Genomic DNA, 17,082 nt, shown 5'->3' on the forward strand with positions numbered 1-17,082 from the left:
GGAAAATCACTTGAACCCAGGAGGCGGAGGTTGCAGTGAGCCGAGATCGCACCACTGTACTCCAGCCTGGGTGACAGAGCAAGACTGTCTCAAAAAATATATATATATATGTATGTATATCTATATAGATATATAGCTATATATATGTGTGTATATATATATACACACATATATATAGCTATATATCTATATAGATATACATACATACATATATATATATATATATATATATATATAGTAAAAGTAAAAACATAAGAGCTTCTGGGCTTTTATGCACTGGGCTTCTGTGACCTGCAGCTGGAAAACATAGTTGACACAGGTAGACATCATAACTTGGGATTATTTTATGCATGGCCTTCAATCAGTATCAGATACCCTTGGAGTACAATTTCCTTCCCACTACTGGCTCACTGCCTGACCTCACTTCCCAGAGTTTCGTTTTCTTCAGCTAGAAGAGGAGGAAAACAGAAATGTCTTTATTATGGGATTAAATGAGATGGTGCACATGAAGAACTTAGCACAGGGCCCAGTACCCTCCCGTGCCAGCAAGCAATGTCACATTATCTGATGTGGATTTTCTGAATCAAATTAAAGCTGCAGGGCCCCAACAGCCCAACAGGTCTGGAGAAAGTTTCACCTCAGCCATCAGAGGGCAGTGGTCCAGAGACGGCTCACAATGATTCCAAATTTGTTTTAAGAGGGTCTCGCTCTGTCACTGAGGCTGGAGTGCAGTGGTGTGATCATAGCTCACTGCAGCCTTGACTGCCTGGGCTCAAATGATCCTCCTGCCTCAGCCTCCCATGTAGCGAGGGTTACAGCTGCACAGCACCACAGCCAGCTAATTTTTACATTTTTGTAGAGATGGGGTCTTGCTACGTTACCCAGGCTGGTCTTGAGCTCCTGGCCTCAAGTGATCCTCCTGACTGGGTGTCCTTTGGCTCACTAGTCCTTTTTTTTTTGAGACGAAGTCTTGCTCTGTCGCCCAGGCTGGAGTGCAGTGGCGCTATCTCGGCTCCCTGCAACTCTGCCTCCTGGGTTCAAGCGATTCTCCTGCCTCAGCCTCCTGAGTAGCTGGGATTACAGGCACACGCTGCCACACTCCGCTAATTTTTTGTATTTTTAGTAGAGACAGGGTTTCACCATGTTAGCCAGGATGGTGTCGATCTCCTGGCCTTGTGATCCACTGGCCTCGGCCTCCCAAAGTGCTGGGATTACAAGCGTAAGCCACCGCGCCCGGCAAGGCTCACTAGTCTTATACTTGGATCACTGCAGTTAGGGTCATTGTGTCCACGTGTTGGGGTTTTGGAAACAGGGGGCTTGGCTGCTATTGTGCTGAGGTCAGACACGGGGGCCTGGCTATGCCGGGAGCCTCAGGCAAGAGACCAAGTGTCTGCCATGAGGTCCTTTCCCTCTAAAGCACTGTCACTTTCCCAGGGTGTTGTAAGAGGAGAGACGTGGGTCCTCTATTCTTGTGGGGTCTGCCAGTCTCTGGCTCATTTCTAGCCCTGGGGACTCTTCTGCTCCCCTTGGCTGTCACTGCTCTGCCCTTCCTCCCTTTGAGATACTTGTGTTTCTCCTCTTGTCCTTGGGGATGACCCCATACATGTCCCAGAATAATAATATGTTGAAAAACAAAGCCAGAAATGAGGGTTGTTTTCGGGGTTACTTCTGCTTTCTTCCATGTTAATCAACGCTCTTTTTAAACATTTTTTTTGAGATAGGGTCCCACTCTGTCACCCATGCTGGAGTGCAGTGGCGGTCTTGGCTCACTGCAGCCGTGACATCCTGGGCTCAACTGATCTTCCCATCTCAGCCCCCTGAGTAGCTAGGACTATAGGCACATGCTACCATATCCAGATAATTTTTGTATTTTTTGTAGAGATGGGGTTTTGCCATGTTGCCCAGGCTTGTCTTGACCTCCTGGGCTCAATCAATCCTTCCATCTCAGTCTCCTGAGTAGCTAGGATGACAGGTGCATGACACCATGCCTGGATAATTTTTTATTTTGTTTGTTTATGTATTTTGAGATGGAGTCTCACTCTGTCACCAACCAAGGCTAGAGTGCAGTAGCGTGATCTCGGCTCACTGCAACCTCTGCCTCCCGGATTCAAGTGATTCTCCTGCCTCAGCCTCCCGAGTAGCTGGGATTACAGGTGTGCAACCACCATGCTGGGTTAATTTTTGTATTTTTAGTAGAGACGGGGTTTCACCATCTTGGCCAGGCTGGTCTCGAACTCCTGGCCTCAAGTGATCCACCTGCCTCAGCCTCCCAAAGTGTTGGGATTACAGGCGTGAGCCACTGCTCCCAGCCTCCCTTTCGTATTTTAAAATTACAATCTCCAGAGGTTTCCTAAGGTTTGTTGGAGGCCAGAAGCAGACCAAGAAGGGCGAAGATCTTTGCTGCTTAGAGCCACAACTCAATCAGATTTCAGAGAAAGGACTCCCTGTCTCTTTCTTGTACAAAAGAAACCCCGTAGCATGGAAACCCCATGTTAGAGACCCAAAGGTCAAAAAGCAAAGCAGAGTATACTTTGTGGACACCCTGACTTGTGTTGCCTCGCTCCTTTCCTATTCACTCATTCTTTTTTTTTTAAATTGTAAGTTAACTGGCTAGAAAATTATTTTAATTGCACACATAATATATGAATATATCCTCCTTTAAAAAAGGTAAAACCTAGCAGATAAGGGCGATGGGTCCTTTAATTGCCACTGTCAGTCCTGGGCTTCTCTTTTCTACCCAGTTCAGTGAGTTTATAGTGTATCCTTCCAGATGTCTGTCCTTCTTTCTTTCCATCCCTCCCTTTCTTCTTTTGTTTCTTTTTCTTTCTTGAGACAGTCTCTGTTGCCCAGGCTGGAGTACTGTGGTGCAATCTCAGCTCACTGCAACCTCTGCCTCCCAGGTTCAAGTGATCCTCCCACCTCAGCCTCCTGAGTAGCTGGGACTACAGGCACATGCCATGACGCCTGGCTAATTTTTGTATTTTTAGTAGAGATGGGTTTTGTCATGTTGGCCAGGCTGGTCTTGAACTCCTGGCCTCAACTGATCTGCCCACTTTGGCTTCCCAAAGTGCTGGGATTACAGGCGTAAGCCACTGTGTCTGGCCCTTTCAGCCCCTTTCAGATGTTTTTCTAAATGTTTCCTTTTTCTCTAGAATCTACATTGTATTGTTGTCTATGAGCTTGATGCTTTATTTAAAAATGTAAAATGGGTTGGGCACAGTGGCTCATGCCTGTTATCCCAGCACTCTGAAAAGCCAAAGTGGGAGGATCACTTGAGGCCAGGAGTTCGAGGTTGCAGTGAGCTATGATTGTACCACTGTACCCCAGCCTGGGTGACAGAGTAAGACTCTGTTTCTAAAAAAGGAAAAGAATATTGATTAGAGAAAAGGCTAGTCAGGGCTTGAGAGCAGGCTTAACTATCTTTATCCTCCAAAGATCTTATATTTCTTCCCATGGAACACATTTGAAATATTTCATCAGGGGCTGGGCGCGGTGGCTCAGGCCTGTAATCCCAGCAGTTTGGGAGGCTGAGGCGGGTGGATCACAAGTCAGGAGATTGAGACTAATCGTGGCTAACACGGTGAAACCCCGTCTCTACCAAAAATACAAAAAATATTAGCCGGGTGTGGTGGCGGGCACCTGTAGTCCCAGCTACTAGGGAGGCTGATGCAGGAGAATGGCGTGAGCCCAGGAGGTGGAGCTTGCAGTGAGCTGAGATCTCGCCACTGCACTCCAGCCTGGGCGACAGAGCAAGACTCTGTCTCAAAAAAAAAAAAAAGAAAAGAACTTATTTTCACTTATTTTGTCTTTAGTTGTCATATTAAGTACTAGTGATTATAGTTGCTTGAATGTGGATTTAAAAGGCATTACCCTACAGGGTTGGCATACAGTCAAAAAGCAAAGCAAAGTATTTGTTGTTGAATAGATTTGGGTTCAGAACTACTGCCACTGTGCCATCTTGGGTGACTTTCTTTACATCACTGACTTTTGTTTCCCTTATCTATGAAATGGAGATGAAGTAAAATAATACTTGTGAACAGATTGGAACAATGCTTTTTGTTTTCATGTAGTAGGCACCCAATGATTATTAAGGCTATTTTATTGTAATAGAAATTATTTTTGTGCACCTGGTTTGCCATAAAATACAGAAAGATACCATCCCTTGAAGCTTTTTGTTGAGAAAAAAAAAACTCCACTTTTGAAGACCATATATTGGGAACTCCTGGCCAAATAATTTCCCTTCCTTGTTATTTTCTATTCATTTTCCATTAAATTTTTTTTTTTCTTGGCCAGGCACGGTGGCTTATGCCTGTAATCTCGGCACTTTGGGACACTGAGATGGGAGGATCACTTAAGGTCAGGAGTTTGAGACCAGCTTGGGCAACATGATGAGATCCCATCTCTACAAAGAATACAAAAATTAGCTGGGAGTGGTGGCATGTGCCTATAGTTTCAGCTACTCAAGAGGCTGAGACAGCCGGGTGCGGTGGCTCACGCTTGTAATCCCAGCACTTTGGGAGGCCGAGGCGGGTGGATCACGAGGTCAGGAGATCGAGACCACAGTGAAACCCCGTCTCTACTAAAAATACAAAAAAATTAGCCGGACGTGGTGGCGGGCACCTGTAGTCCCAGCTACTCGGAGAGGCTGAGGCAGGAGAATGGCGTGAACCCGGCAGGCGGAGCTTGCAGTGAGCCGAGATTGTGCCACTGCACTCCAGCCTGGGCGACAGAGCGAGACTCCATCTCAAAAAAAAAAAAAAAAAAAAAAAAAAAAGAGGCTGAGGCAAGAAGATTGCTTGAGCCCAGGAGTTTGAGACTTGAGTGAGCCATGTGCTCCAGCCTGGGTGACAGAATGAGACCCTATCTCAAAATCAAAAACTTTTTTTTTTTTTTTTACTTTGAACCTAGGAGTTTGAGACCAGCCTAGGCAACATAATGAGACCCAGTCTGTACAGAATTTTTAAAAATTAGCCAGGCATGGTGGTAGGTACCTATAGTCCTAGCTAACGGGGAGGTTGAGGCAGGATGATCGCTTGAGGCCAGGGGTTCGAGGCTTCAGTGAGCTATGATTGCACCACTGCACTTTAGCCTAGGTAACAAGTGAGACCCTGTCTCAAAATCTTTTTTTCTCATAGCATGTATCACCATATGAATGACTTTATATGTGTACTTATTCATTTTGTTTATTGTCTGTTCCTCCACTAAAACGTGCACTCTATAAGGGCAGCAATTTGTGTCTGTCTTGTTCATTGCTGTATCCCTAGTGGCTAGCCCAGTGCCGGCACATAGGAGCTCCGAAAAACGTACTGAATGGATAAATGAATGAATAAATGAATGAATGAGTGAATGAATGAATATTCCTAAATTTTCTCCAGGCCCATCATGTGGTCTCACGGACTAAGAACATTTGGAGTTTGAGGAAGGATTCTCATCAATGTGTGGATTTCAGCCTTCACTCCTAAATGTCTTCTTCAATCTGTCCTTGATCCATGTCCATATCAGACATCCTCTTGCTGCATGGCCAAGCCTCCGGTCTCAAATCCTGTCCACCTTCCTCGCTGCCACCAGAGGGCTCTTCCTAAAGCGTTGGCTCTGATCGTGTCACTCTTCTCTGGAAGAACCTATGTTGCTTGTTTGTTTGTGTCTATGTTGCAGCTTGATGGTTAGTATCTCCAAGTGGCTGGATGCCAACCCTCTGTCCAGGTCAGATTCCCACGTTTATATCAGTTACAATAGCTCGTTATGTTTACATCAGTTAGCGTAGTTAGGATGTTCCTGGCTTTTTGTTTGTGTTTTTTGTTTGTTTGTTTATTTTGTCTTTTGGAGATAGGGTTTTGGCTCTGTTGCTCAGGCTAGAGTGCAGTTGCATGATTATAGACCATGACAGCCCCGAACTCCTGGGCTCAGGCGATCCTCCTGCGTTGGCCTCCCAAAATGCTGGGTTACAGGCATGAGCCACTGTGCCTGGCCGTGGCAATTTTTTTAAAACCAAAACATACCTCTAACTGGCTTAACCAATGTGGAAATTCACTGTATCCATAAAGTCCTGATTCTGAATAGAGTTCAAGTCTGATTTGACCCAGTGGCTCTGGGTGCATTTCCCTTTGTTCATTCCTGTATAGATTTCATTCCTAGGCTCGTAGAGAGAAAGCAGCTACAGTGCTGGCCTCGCTTCTACACTCAGCAATGTCCAGAAGGGGAGAGATGTGTGCATCTTGAGGCTCCCTCTTAAGGATCATGAGCCCCTTGTCTGACTTTCCTCTGGACCTCACTGGACTTAGTTGGGTCATTGCCCAGTCTTAAAATCAGTCTTTATCTCTAGGCAAATGCCATGTCCTGATTGACTTAGGCCTGGATTTCTGAATGAATCACTGACACGGAGAATGAAATAGAATTGGTTTTTATCTGTCAGGCTCCACACTTTTCCTGCTTCCCTGGAGGTGAGGGTCAATGCCTCAAGTGGCTCCAGAAGGGTGGAGAGGAGGTGGAAAGGGCCCTGGTGAGAGGACACCATCTCATTCACAGTGTAGCTTGTAGAAGCCTGTACACCATCCCTTCAATTATCACAATTGTTACTTTGAAACAATGCAAGTATATGAATACAAGAATGAGTAGGGTTTCACCTACTAGCTAAGAAAAGAGGCATGTCCAGGCTGGGCACAGTGGCTCAGACCTGTAATCCCAGCACTTTGGGAGGCTGAGATGGGCAGATCACGAGGTCAGGAAATCGAGACCATCCTGGCTAACATAGTGAAACCCCATCTCTACTAAAAATACAAAAAATTAGCTGGGCGTGGTGGCGGGCACCTGTAGTCCCAGCTACTCAGGAGGCTGAAGCAGGAGAATGGCGTGAACCCAGGAGGCGGAGCTTGCAGTGAGATCGCACCACTGCACTCCAGCCTGGGCGACTGAGCGAGATTCCGTCTCAAAAAAAAAAAAAAAGAAAGAAAAGAAGCATGTCCAAGAAAGTTGGAATAAGCTTCTTCTTCTTCTTCTTCTTCTTCTTCTTCTTCTTCTTCTTCTTCTTCTTCTTCTTCTTCTTCTTCTTCTTCTTCTTCTTCTTCCTCTTCCTCTTCTTCTTCTTCTTCTTCTTCTTCTTCTTCTTCTTCTTCTTCTTCTTCTTCTTCTTCTTCTTCTTCTTCTTCTTCTTCTTCTCATTCTTCTCCTTCTCCTAGTCCTTCTCCTTCTCCTTCTTCCTTCTTCCTCTTCCTCTTCCTCTCCTTCTCCTTCGTCCTTCTTCCTCTTCCTCTTCCTCTCCTTCTCCTTCTCTTGCTCTGTCACCCAGACTGGAGTGTAGTAATATGATTATAGCTCATTGCAGCCTGGATTCCTCAGGGCTCAAGTGATCTTCCTGCCTCAGCCCCCAGACTAGCTGGGACTACAGGTGCACATCACGACACCTGGCTAATTTAAAAAATATTTTTGTAGAGATGGGAAGGGGCGTCTCATTATGTTGCTCAGGCTGATGTTGAACTTCTGGACTCAAGAGATCCTCCTGCTTTGGCCTCCCAAAGTGTTGGGATTACAGGCATGAGCCACTGCACCTGGCCATGCATGGCTTACTAAGGTTTGTTGCAATTAGAGCCCAAGGCGGTAGGACTAAGAAGAATTTCCAGAAATTAGACTAAGAGGATCTTACCCAAATTGTAAAAGACCTCAGGTGCCATGATAAAGAGGCTGGAATTCATCCTTTAGTCATTCATCATCCACACATCCACTGAGTTACACCTCCTTGGGCTTTAGTAGGAGGTGGAGATAAGATGGAGAAAGGAGGCAGACATAATCTCTAACATCACTCAAGTAGGGGAGATGTAGACAATGAATGGATATTATATAAGTAGCTAATTATCTAGATGCTGCCTTCTCTGGTAGGGCCCATCCCCTAATTCCCCAGGGAGACCTAGTATCTCCCTCCTATGGGCTCACAGGGTTCCATGAGTTAGCGGTAGTTAAGACAGGCAAGTCTAAAAGCATTGTTCTAAGTGCATGCATTCACTTATTTAAACCTCAAAAAGCTCTGTGAAGTGGGCACTAGGACAGTCCCCATTTAACAGAGAGGATAAGTAACTTGCCCAAAGACACAGAGCTAGTAAGTGGTAGAGCTGAAATCTGAATGTCTGTCCCACTCCAAATGCAGACTCGGAACCATCAAAGTAGGTGCCATCGTTATCCCCATTTTACAGATGAGAATACTGAGGCTCAGGGTAAGATTTACCTAAGGCCAGGGGGTTTAGGAGGGGAATCCAAATGCAGGCAGAAAGCAGAGATTGGGCTTCCCATGGTGATGCCATACCACCCCTGCAGAGGCCTCTGTCACGGCACTGATCCTATTGTGTAGTACTTATCTACACGCCTGTCTCCGTTTACCAAGTAGAGGCTCTTTGAGAGAAAAGACCTGATCTATTCTCTGCTTCTTCAGCTCCAACATCATTTTGGCGCTTAATCTACTATGCAAATGTTTGTTGAATGAATCAAATGACTGACAAATGAAAGAAAGAATGTGTAAATAATTATTTATGAAGCGCCCAGACGCAGGGGATGGCATGTGATGAGAAGGGTTTAGAAATAGTCTTAGGAAATTGGGGATGTGTGTGAGCCTCTGTTTCTGCAGCCTCAAGAAGAAACAAAACCCTTGGAAAGGAAGAAAGAAAGAAAATGGGGCGTAACAAGGATTCCAGGCTGGATTCCATGATGTCATCCTAAATTGGATGTCTGGACTTGGTGAACAAAGGCTCTGGTGACATGGGCCCTGGCCAGGCCGGCCTCTCTGCTCGCGTGGGGGAAGTGGTTAAAGTGAACTGCCCCAGAGCCCATCTCCACCCCAGGCTTTTGCCCAGATGCCTCTGCATTCAGCAGGTATCTCATCCAAGCGAAAACCAGGACAGGAAATCGCGTTGCCATGGAGACCAGAGAGGCCCTTCCAGACACAGGGGAAAATAAACACATTCTGGTTGGACTTAACCCCCACGAAGCCAGGTCCAAGAGGTCCTGGTTTTCACTAGAAATGTCCAGTGGGCTCTCCTCCAAGGCCCCTCGACATCCTCAGCACTAAGGGCTGAATGGCAATGCTAGCCCACAAAGAGTTCTAGGGGTCATGCCAACCCAGGGCTGAAGGAGGAATCCATTTTGTGCCCAGACCTGTGACCTCTGTCTCCTTCAGAGCTGGGAACTGAATAGACAACTGTTGTGTCAGGCACATTTCTACACATTTTGGATCTAGAACTCATTTAATCCCCATGACAACTCAACAGAGAAAACCTAGTTATTACTATCATACCCATTTTACTGATGAGCAAACTGAGGCACAGAGAGATGGAGCGACTCGCCCAAGGGCACCAGATAGTTGGTAGTGGCACCAGAATTTAAGACATTTTCAGAGTACTTGGGCAATAGATCATTGTGCTGAATAATACAATATGTCTGGGCTCAGTGGTTCACGCCCATAATCCCAGCACTTTGGGAGGCCAAAGCAGGCAGAGCGCTTGAGTCCAGGAGTTTGAGACCAGCTTGGGCAACAAAGTGAGACTTTATCTCTACCAAAAAATAAACAAAATTTACCAGGCATTGTGGCGCGTGCCTGTAATCCCAGCTACTTGGGAGGCTGAGGAGGTAGGACCACTTGAGCCTGGGAGGTGGAGGTTGCAGTGAGCCAAGATGGTGCCACTGCACTCCAACCTGGGCAACAGAGTAAGGCCTTGTCTCTCCCCTTTCTGCCAAAAAAGAATACAATATGACCTTAGGTAAGTTAATTAGTCTTTCTGAGCCTCAGTTTCCCCACTGGTGTATACGCCACTACCTTGAAAGATTGTTGTGAGGTTAAATTTCCTGCACATTTTTTGAGCACTTACTCTAAGCTAAGCACTGTGTCGGGCCCCGGAAGTATCATAGAAAAGAAGACAAACACAATTCCAGGATCACACAGCCTGTGGATGGGCAGGTGCTTCCAGTTCAGAGAGAGAGAGGCCCCTCTGGAAGCCCTGAGTTTGGAAGGATTTGGCCTCTTGGAAGAATTGCAAGAAGGCCAGAGGGGCTGAAGTTCCCAGGAGCATGGAGGCAAGTGTCAGAAGTTGGATTCTGTAGGGACCAGGGTAGCTTTTATCTCTAAAAGGGCTCCCAGGCCTGACTCAGAGTGAGTTTAGAAGAAAGTGAAGTTTCATGTGCATTGTTAGAGGGTCCGTCCTGCCTGACACCGGCTGCTTTTGTGTGGGCCTCGAACTAAAAATGGTTTTAGTTTTCATTTTTATTAGAGACACGGTCTTGCTCTGTTGCCCAGGCTGGAGTACAGTGATGTGATCACAGCTCACTGTAACCTCGAACTCTTGGGCTCTGGTTATCTTCCCACCTTAGCCTCCTGAGTAAGTAGGACAAAAGACAACTGTCACTTCACTCAGCCGATTTTTAAATTTTTTGTAGAGATGGGGGTCTCACTATATTGCCCAGGCTGGTCTTGCACTCCTGGCCTCAAGTGATCCTCCCATCTTGGTTTCCCAAAGCACTGGGATTACAGGTGTGAGCTGCTGTGCCCAGCTCTACATTTTAAATCACTGAAAAAGAATCCAAAGAAGAATACTATTTTGTGACATGTAAAAGTTAGGTAAAATTCAAATTTCAGCATCTATAAATAAAATTGTGTTATGTTTTTGTTTTAAGACAGGGCCTCGCTCTGTTGCCCAGGCTGGAATGCGTTGGCTCAATCTCAGCTCACTGCAGCATCTACCTCCTGGGGGCCAAGTGATCCTCCCGCCTCAGCCCCGTAAGTAGCTGGGACCGCACGCGCCACCACCACACCTAGCTAATCTTGTTTATTTTTTTTTTTGTAGAGTTGAGGTCTCATTGTGTTGCCCAGGCTGGTCTCAAACTCCTGGGCTCAAGCAATCCTCCCACCTCAGACTCCCAAAGTGCTGGGATTACAGGCATAAGCCATTGTGCCCAGGCATATAAATAAAGTTTTATTGACATACAGCCACACCCATTCATTAAGGATTGTTGATGGGTGCTTTTGCACTACAATGGCAGAGTTGAATAGTGGTGACAAAGATGTTTGATTCACAAAGACTAAACTATTTACTACTATTCTGTACAGAAGCTCACTGAGGCTTGGACAAGACACTCCTGGCTTTAGGGTGCAGAGCTCATACATTAGTACCTTTGAAGGGGAAGAGAGACTGGGAAGCAACAGTGAGTTAGTGTTGATGCCTATAATACCTTTATACCTGCTAGGGCTCACTAGGTGCAGGGCACTCTCCTTGTTTTACCTCATTAAGTCCTGAGGCCTATGGTTGTCCTTACTTTACATATGAGGAAACTGAGGACAGAGAGAAGAGCTAAGGAACTTGCCCAACGTTGCAGAGCTAATCAGTGGCAGAGATAGGACTTGAACTCGGGCAGTTTACCTCCAGAATCTGGGCTGTTAGCACGGCACTCTACCACCTCCCATGGGGAAGAGGGTGGCTGATGTTGGTGATGAACACAGCTGTGGCTTTGTCTGCTGAACCTTGCCTGAGCTACCATCTCACATGTCATAAAAACTGCAGGATAGGGGCTGGGCATGGTGGCTCATGCCTATAATCCAAGCACTTTGAGAGGCCAAGGTGGGAGGATCACTTGAACACAGGTGTTCAAAACCAACCTGGGCAACATAGCAAGACTCCATCTGTACAAAATAATTTAAAAAATTGCTGGGCATGGTGGTGTGTGCCTGTAATCCCACCTACTTGGGAGGCTGAGGTGGGAGGATTGCTTGAGCCCAGGAGGTTGAGGCTGAAGTAAATTATGATTGTGCCACTGCACTCCAGTGAGTGATAGAGAGAGAACTTGTCTCAAAAACAACAATAGTAACAACAACAAAAAAACACCAAAACCCCAAAAAACTGCAGGAGAGCCTTTTCCTGCCACCAGAGTTGTGTTGGGGGCTTCCAGTATCTGATAAGGGTTTGTGCTCGTCATGGGGTCTCCTTGCTCTCAGTTCCGAGCTTCATAGCACATATGAGCCCAGGGTATTGGAGCCTCCAAAACCGGCTGGTGACCTTGGGCAAGTTAATGAACCTCTCTGAGCCTCAGTTTTCCATTAGAATGTCAACAACTATTTTGAAGGATTATTGTGAGGGTTAAATTCAATGATGCATTTATCAAACACTTGATGTATGCCTTGTGTCTTGGGAGGCTGAGTGTATACACTGTTCAATGGGCTCCCTTGTCTTCTGGCTTCGCATTGGTTTTGACCAGTAGGGAGCCCCAGAAGATGGTTGAGGAAGGGAGGAGACGGGGCTTGGGGCATTTATTCTCTGGCTACTTCTCTGCGGTCATTCTGGGTGCTGGCTGCCTTAAAGTCACATTTCCCACCTCGGTGGCCCCCTCTCTATAGGCTTCTCAGTCTCTAGGTTACAGTGGTCATTCTTCCCCTTGGCCTCTCAGGCATAGGGGTGGTAAGAGAAGCCAGCCTAATTAGTCCCGTGGATCCTTGCAGTTTTCTGCCCTCCGTTTGTAGAGTTCCTCTATTCAATCTTCCTTCAGCTGCATGTGGTAGCTCATGCCTGTCATTCCAGCACTTAGGGAGGCTGAGGCAGGCAGACCGCTTGAGTCCAGGAGTTTGAGACCAGCCTGGACCATATGGCAAAACCCCATTTTTACCGAAAAAAAAAAAAAAAAAGCTGGGTGTGGTGGTGCACACCTGCAGTCCCAGCTACTTGGGAGGCTGAGGTGAGAGTATTGCTTGACCTTGAGAGGTTGAGGCTGCAGTGAGCTGAGATTGCGCCACCGCACTCCAGCCTGAGCGACAGAGCGAGACCCTGCCCGAAAACAAACACACGAACAAACAAGTCCTCCTTTGATGACCTAATTTGAACATGTCTTCTCTTTCCTTCCCTTGACTGATGCACTTTGTTTACATTAATTTCTCGAGCAGATCTGGTAGACTCTGTGCATTCTGCCCAGTTTCACAAAATAGCAATTCCCCTATACAACATTTACAGACAGTTGACTACCTATCACAACTTACATCAGAGATGAATGATACTCATGCTGGCGAGGCCGTGGGGAACAGAGGTGCTTTCATCGACAGATGGGTAGGAATCTAATATAGTACAAGCTAAATACAGAGGAGTTTGGCAACAAGTTGCAACATTTTAAAATATGCATCCCTTTTGACTCAGCAGTTTCATCTTTAGGAATTTATCTCAAGGAAATAATTATGGTAGTGTGAAAATAGTAATGTGCTGGGGTACAATCAAACCGATTGTCTATCAGTAGTTGACTAATTAATTAATTCCCATTTGTTGGGTGCCTGCTAAGCATCAAGCACTGTTTTAGCCCCTAAGGATAGAGCAGCAAATAAATCCGAAAAAGTCCTGTTTTCATGGAGCTTATATTTTAGCAGTTGGACTAATTACAACACATGTATACAATGGAGTGACATGCAACTAGGCAGAAAAAATTAGTAGCTCACTATGAATGATTATGAAAATATGTCCACAATATATTACTAATAGAAAGAAAACAGGTTAGGTCAGGTGCGATGGCTCACGCCTGTAATCCTAGCATTCTGGGAGGCTGAGGCAGGCGGATCACTTGAGGTCAGGAGATTGAGACTAGCCTGGCCAACATGGGGAAACCCCGTCACTACTAAAAATACAAAAATTAGCTGGGCATGGTGGCGCATGCCTGTAATCCCAGCTACCCAGGAGGCTGAGGCAGGAGAATCACTTGAATCCAGGAGGTGTAGGCTGCAGTGAGCCGAGATCATGCCACTGCACTCCAGCCTGGGCGACAAAGCAAGACTCTGTCTCAAACAAACAAAAAACACCAGGTTAAAAAACAGGAAATAAAATAGGATCCTTTTTACCTATTAGATTTAGAAAAAAGGTATGGAAGAATATAAAACAAATTGTTAATAATTATTAATTGGAGAGATGGGGCTAACACGGACTTTTACTTTCTGTTTGATATAGTTCTGAGTTATTTCGGTTTTATTACAAAAAGCTTTACTGTCTAAGCACTTTGGGAGGCTGAGGCAGGAGGACTGTTTGAGCCCAGAAGTTTGAGAGCAGCCTGGGCAATATAGTGAGACCTAGTCTCTCCAAAAAAAAAACAAATTTTTTTTTTTTTTTTTAAATTAGCCGAGTGTGGTGGTGCACGCCTGTAGTCTCAGCTACTCGGGAGGCTAAGGAGGATTGCTTGAGCATGGAAGGCAGAGGTTGCAGTGAGCTGAAATGGTGCCACTGCAGTCCAGCCTGGGTGACAGAGCAAGACCCTGTCAAACAAACAAACAAAGAAAAACAAAAAAACCCTTCCTAATACATAATATTTCCTTTTTTTTTTTTTTTTGATGGAGTCTCGCTCTGTTGCCCAGGCTGGAGTGCAGTGGCACGATATTGGCTCACCACAACCTCTGCCTCCGGGTTCAAGTGATTCTCCTGCCTCAGCCTCCCGAGTAGCTGGGACTACAGGTGCACACCACCATGCCTGGCTAATTTTTGTATTTTTAGTAGAGACGGGGTTTCACTATGTTGGCCAGGCTGGTCTTGAACTCCTGACCTCGTGATCTGCCTGCCTCGACCTCCCAAATTGTTGGGATTACAGGTGTAAGCCACTGCGCCCGGCCTCCATTTTTTTTTTTTTTAAGAGACAGTGTCCGACTCTGTCACCCAGGCTAGAGTGCAGTGGCGTGATCATGGCTCACTGTAGCCTGGACCTCCCAGACTCAAGCAATCCTCCCTCCTCAGCCTCCAGAGTAGCTAGGACTACAGGCACGTGCTACCATGCCCAGGTACTTTTTTTTTTTTCCTACATAAAGACAGGGTCTTGCTATGTTGCCCAGGCTGGTCTCGAATTCCCAGCCTTCAAGTCATCCTCCCGCCTTCAGCCTCCCAAAGTGCTGGGGTAACAGGCAAGAACCACTGCACCTGGCCAAATATATTCTTCATATAAAATTTTTAAAAATTGTGGACAAAAGCGAATTCCTTCTTAAGCACCCCCAGGAAATCACTAGCTATCAGGTGATATGTTTACCTCCAGATTTATTTAAATGCATTTATATACATTTATGTGTAGCTACAGAAGACATGTAATGTGTTAAGTTGTATTTTATTTTACATGGATGATATCCTGCAGTGAATATTGTTCTGAATCTTGTTTAAAGATCCAGTGGGCCAGGTGCAGTGGCTCACACCTGTAATCTCAGCACTTTGGGAGGCTGAAGCGGGAGGATTGCTTGAGTACAGGAGTTTAAGACCAGCCTGGGCAACATAGTGAGACATTGCCTGTAAAAAAAAATAAAATTGCCGGGTGCGGTGGCTCACGCCTGTAATCTTAGCACTTTGGGAGGCCGAGGTGGGTGGATTGCCTGAGCTCAGGAGTTCAAGACCAGCCTGGGCAACGTGGTAAAACCTTGTCTCTACTAAAATACAAAAAATTAGGCAGGCGTGGCAGCCTGTGCCTGTAGTCCCACCTACTTGGGAGGCTGAGGCTGGAGAATGGCTAGAACCCGGGAGGCATAGGTTGCAGTGAGCTGAGATCATGCCACCGCACTCCAGCCTGGGCGACAGAGCAAGACTCCGTCTTTGAAAAAAAACAAAACACAAAAATTAGTCAGGTATGGTGGTATGTGCCTGTAGTCTCAGCTATTTGGTAGGCTCAGGTGGGAAGATCGCTTGAGCCCTGGACGTCGAGGCTACATTAAGCCAAGACTGTGCCACTACATTCCAGCCTGGGCAACAGAGAGAGACCCTGTCTCGAGAAAAAAAAAATTCAATGTCTTGGCTGGGCGCGGTGGCTCAGCCTGTAATCCCAGCACTTTGGGAGGCCAAGGTGGGCGGATCACCTGAGGTTGGGAATTTGAGACCAGCCTGACCGACATGGAGAAACTCTGTCTCTATTAAAAATACAAAATTAGCCGGGCGTGGTGGTACATGCCTGTAATCCCAGCTACTCAGGAGGCTGAGGCAGGAGAACTGCTTGAACCTGGGAGTCAGAGGTTGCGGTGAGCCGAGATTGTGCCATTGCACTCCAGCCTGGGCAACAAGAGTGAAACGCCATCGCAAAAAAAAAAAAAAAAAAAAAAATTCAGTGTCTTAAAGGTCTTTTCATTTTAGTATTTTTAGATTGACTTAGTCTCTCTGAACCACTAGTGTGTATATACACTGTTAATTCAGGTCATTAGAGGGTTTAGAGTTTGCAGTTTGAAATGGAGCCTTGGGTCATGTATTATTTATCTATATCTGCATAACAATTTTCCCCAGAATTCAGCACCTTAAAACAACAAATATTATCTCACAGTCTCTCACAAGGTTGCAGTCAAGGTGTTGGCCAGGACTATGGATGGTCTCATGTGATGGCTCAAGTTGGGAGAATCTTTTTTGAGGCAGAGTCTCACTCTGTCACCCAGGCTGAAGTGCAGTGGTATAATCTTGGCTCACTACAGCTTTGACCTCCCAGGCTCAAGTGATCCTCTCAGCTCAGCCTCTCAAGTAGCTGGGGCTACAGGCATGCGCCACCATGCCTGGCTGGGAGAATCTGCTTCTAAGCTCATGCACTGGTAATCAGCAGATCTCCCTGATGGCTGTTGGCTGGAGATTTCTCTTCAGATCCTTGCCAGGTGGGCCTTTCCATGGGACAGCTCACAGCATAATAGCTGTCTTCTCTCAGAGAGGGACAAGGAAGCAAAGACATGCATGACAGAAGCTTTTTATCACCTAATACTGGAAGTGGCATTCCATCACTTTTGCCATAGCCTATTTTTTTTTTTTTTGAGACAGGATTTCACTGTATTGCCTAGGCTGGAGTGTAGTGGCACGATCTCAACTCACTGCAACCTCTGCCTCCAGGGCTTAAGTGATTCTCATGCCTCAGCCTCCAGAGTAGCTGGGATTACAGATGTGCCCCACCACACCTGGCTAATCTTTTGTATTTTTAGTAGAGATGGGGTTTTGCCATGTTGCCCAGGCTGGTCTGGAACTCCTGAGCTCAGGCAATCCACCCACCTCACCCTCCCAAAGATTACAGGCATGAGCCACTGCGCCCAGCCCCATATTCTATTTATTAGAAGTGTTTCACTACATCCAGCCCACACTCATGTCATGGGGAGGG

General features: G+C 46.2%; 1 protein-coding gene and 1 long non-coding RNA gene across 17 annotated transcripts in view; one reads left to right on the forward strand and one right to left on the reverse strand.

Moving 5' to 3' along the window:
- The window catches only part of TNRC6A (trinucleotide repeat containing adaptor 6A), a 218,559-nt gene that overhangs the window by 133,706 nt on the left and 67,771 nt on the right, over positions 1–17,082 (reverse strand). The gene's annotated exons all lie outside the window — the stretch shown is intronic.
- The window catches only part of LOC134731733 (uncharacterized), a 29,807-nt gene continuing 23,180 nt past the window's right edge, over positions 10,456–17,082 (forward strand). The window contains exon 1 of the long non-coding RNA XR_010114251.1: positions 10,456–11,753. This is a non-coding gene — a long non-coding RNA (uncharacterized lncRNA). The remainder of the gene's footprint in view (positions 11,754–17,082) is intronic.

The sequence above is a fragment of the Symphalangus syndactylus genome, chromosome 11 (assembly GCF_028878055.3).
Source record: "Symphalangus syndactylus isolate Jambi chromosome 11, NHGRI_mSymSyn1-v2.1_pri, whole genome shotgun sequence".
Lineage (NCBI taxonomy): Eukaryota > Metazoa > Chordata > Mammalia > Primates > Hylobatidae > Symphalangus > Symphalangus syndactylus.